The following is a 3,991-nucleotide window of genomic DNA, read 5'->3' as shown; positions in this document are numbered from 1 at the left end:
CCTCAAAACAAATATGCCACATCACATAAGGAGGACAATTGTGGAAATTCATCAGGACAGGAAAATCTGTTAGGATCCAATAGGTTAAATCATTCCTTTTTTTATTCCTTCATTGTGATTGGTCCAGGTGTCCTTTCTATTATCCTTATTTGTAATTAATTATTCTTTATTTCTTGTACAACACTAAAGGGGCAATTTGTGTATAAATTGGGCATAGCACCCTTGAATAATAGCAGAGCATTCTAAAGAGAAAATCCCAAAATCTCAGCTACTAAGCTCAAATTTTGTCTCCATGTCCTCCATATTTCAACTTTCTTGCTCAACTGGGACACATATCAATTAGTTTTTTGGTGATTTCAAGTATGATTCTAGGCTAAGGTAAGATTATCTAGATCGGGTTTTGAGGTTTCTTCCTTGATTTGTAAATTATTGAGATTTGTGATTAACTTTCATCTTGTAATTTTCTAGTTTAAGGATTTTTGAGTTCATCGCCATAGATTAATACTTTAATACGTAATTGTTAGGTTCCTAAATTGTTAAGGGGCAAGGGTTAAGTTAGAGCTGTAGATTATTTTGGTGTTTCTAAACAATTAACATCATTTAACTAACGGAGATGAGAATAACATCGAACAATTAATTAGGCATTTTCATATTATTTTGTTCATCTTAGCAGTGGTCCTCGAACTTAATGTTATTTAATTTGCATGTTTAGGATGCTTTTCATCTAGACATGAAGGTTAATTTTGTAAATGGAACATCCATTTAGCTTTCTAACTGTAGTAGGTTAAGCTTAAACATGGAGGATTACAGGTTACCTCTTTTGAGTAATCAATGATTGAGTAAGTAAGTTAGGAAAAACCTCAACACAACCTAGCCTAAAACGAAACTTTAATTTTGTGCACTTTTGATTTTCAAACACTTTTCTTTTACCATTCAATCAAACCCCCTCCTCCCCCTCCCAGTTACCTACAGAATAAGCATTTTAATCGAGAAATTGATTGGCTCTTTGTGGATTGACTCGGAGTTAGAGTAGGAATGGAGTATTATTTAATCGAATTGAAGGCCTCACAACCTTTGAACCATCAATTATCTATAACTTTATTATATAAGAGTAATAAAAATATGAAAATTTTAAAATAAATTAAATAAAAAATTTTAAAACTCATTAAATGTTTATATCATTCAATTAATAAAATCTAAAAATATATCTATATTTTAAAAATAATTAAATAATCAATAATCAATGGAGTAGTCCAATGAATCGACTCAAGTTCAATCTTAACTTTTTTTCTAATGAATCAAGCCCGAGAGTTAGACCACATATTTGGCAATAGGAATTTGTGATATATAACAACTTTTAGACTGCTAGTTGGAAAATGGTAAAATTTAGCTTTTTTTTAGAAGAATGTCAAATACGCTACAGTGCACATGGACCCATTTTTATAATACCGAAATTGCCCTCGATGGTCCTACAACGACAAATGTTTTAAATACGATGTAATATATTTCACATGGTTAGATTACTATATTTCATACAAATTTACTAATGCAGTGTAATTGTATTTTACATGTTCAGATTACTATATATTCAGGTCATATTTAAATACTAAAAAAACGTGATCTTTCATATATTTTAAGGTAGTTTAGATTTTGAGCATTTATCTTCTTTTTTTATTTTCGATGTGAAAGTCACTTTAATAATGAGGGCACAATTTGTCCTAAAAACTCAAACATAATCGGTAAAAATTAACGCTTTTATGATGTTATGAATTAACCATTTTAATATTCAAACTTTAGAAGAAAGGCATCATCACCAAGATCAGTGTAATTCTTTTACATTTTCATTGCATTGTCGAATTTTATGTTGTTTCATTTTGATTTCTTCCTATTTTAGCATCTACACATCTTTCTCCATCTTTTTTATTTTCATTTGATTTCTTGGATCCTTGTATTCTTGGTTGGTGAGGCCTATGGAATGTGGTAGATTAAAGCTAAAGTTTTGCTTCTATTTTTAGATTTAGAAGTACGTAAGACAAAGGAAGTGAATATTTCTTCATTTATCTTCTTTTTTTTTTTTTTCTTTTGTTTTTAGCGTTAAGCTAGTTGGAATTAGAATGAAGTTACTTTAAGAACTCTTAAATTTTTAGCCATATCATATGAAAAAAGTTAAGATTTTTGTGCCCTTGTCTTAGCATTGGTTGGCTCAGCCTTAGCATTGGTTTCCTTGTCCTCGGCATTGGTAGACTTGGCCTTGACATTTGTCACATCTACCTCGGCCTAGGTCACCTCAACCTCGACTTAGTCTCCTCGGCACAATCTGCACCATTGATTTTAGTTAAGCTTTCCTACTGTCCTTGCTATGCGTAGCTTCATGTCGCTTTGGTTGTCCAACAATCTGAAATTGCATTTTCCTCAAGTCGAGGTAGTGTTTGTTTTCTTGTTCTCCATAGATGGCAGTCTTGATTTGAGTTATCTTCATCCAAGTTCCTGTTTTCATCCCTTTTATTCATATTTTATAAGGTATGCAAGTTATGATAAGTAGAATACTTTCTACCCATAGACAATGCCAACTGTTGATGCCAAAATCTAGAAAAGAGAAATGCATCTAATCTTCATGTGACACCAACAGTGAATTGGCTTGAAGGGGAGAAAAACGTGGCTTGCAAAAGGGAGAAAACTTGCATACACATATGTGGTGCTTGCCACACAAACTTCGATGCTTTAAGTCAAAGAGTGAAAAAGTGTGAAAGCTATGGAGTTTGAGATAGAATTCAAGTTACCTTATCTGAAGTTATTATGATGTATTTATAGAGGTGATTGACCTAGGTTGTTCAACAAGGTTTTGGAGTTGCCTCAGAATAATTGTATAACATATCGAGTCGAGGAGCGGGCTAATTTCGTTTTTGGTTAGCGTCAATCAAGGTCAAGCATCTCCTCTTAGACCTATTTGAAGGTAATTGAATCCTGATGGAAGTGTATGATTGCATTCTTTGGTTTCTTGAATGAATTAAAAATACAAATAATTAAGAAAAGGTTAAGCAACATACCTTTTTCAATCCTAAATTGCACTAGAACTTTTCTAAAAAAATTGGGAGAATTTCTAGAGAGTTTTAGAGTAATCGTAGAGATTATTCTTGTAGAGAATGTATTCTATGAAGGCTCTAAAGGGCCCTATTTATAAAACTCTCTGAATTACTTCTAATACTATTTGGATAACCCTTCTACAGAGATTATAAATTAAATATTTAATAATATCCAATATTAATAAATATCTACCCAAATAATATCTCTTATTAAATTGTTCAAAATATTTCAATCATATTAAATATTTATCTCCGGTAGAATCTTTAATTTGAATCTAATCCAAAATTAATAATTAATTATTTGAATCCAATTCTAATTAATTAATTCTTCCCCCAATTATTTAATTCAAATCTTATTTAAATTGAATAATATAAGTATGTGGATATCATCCAAATAATTAATTATTTGAATTATATTAAAATAAATCAATTCTCCCATTATCTATTTAATTTGAATCTTATTCAAATTAAATAATTTATTTATTTATATGGATATCATCCAAATAAATAATTAATTATTTGAATCATATTGAAATAAATTAATTCTTCATATTATAAAGTTATAATTTGAATCTCATTCAAATAAACTTTATAATACATTCATGTAATTAATTGTATCCAATACAATTAATATTTGCCCTCATAAAATTTGAATATTTCAAATTTTCTTTCAACATATTTGATCCTTATTGGTATGTGTTGAGCTAGGAAGGAGACCGACCTACAAATTATAAGCTCTAATTATCCAAGATTAATTAATTGAACTCTTCAAATTAAATTAACCTTCATTCATTAACTACATGACAAACCACTATAAACCCATGGTTGAACTCTTTTGCACTGTAGGACAAATTGTTTTCATGAATATAATCAATACAAGGAAATTGATCCTTCACAAGTTGTTCATA

The 3,991-nt window shown here is 29.9% G+C and overlaps 1 long non-coding RNA gene across 1 annotated transcript; it reads left to right on the top strand.

Annotated features, from left to right (window-relative positions):
• Positions 1–234: 234 nt before the first annotated feature.
• Positions 235–3,042, top strand: LOC150037871 (uncharacterized). The gene is made up of 2 exons (XR_016527861.1): positions 235–378; positions 2,630–3,042. It is a non-coding gene; the product is annotated as an uncharacterized LOC150037871 (long non-coding RNA).
• The last annotated feature ends 949 nt before the right edge of the window (positions 3,043–3,991 follow it).

The sequence above is a fragment of the Benincasa hispida genome, chromosome 2, assembly GCF_027475165.1.
Source record: "Benincasa hispida cultivar pf3 chromosome 2, pf3_genome.v1.1, whole genome shotgun sequence".
Lineage (NCBI taxonomy): Eukaryota > Viridiplantae > Streptophyta > Magnoliopsida > Cucurbitales > Cucurbitaceae > Benincasa > Benincasa hispida.
This window is presented reverse-complemented; position numbering and strand designations above follow the sequence as displayed.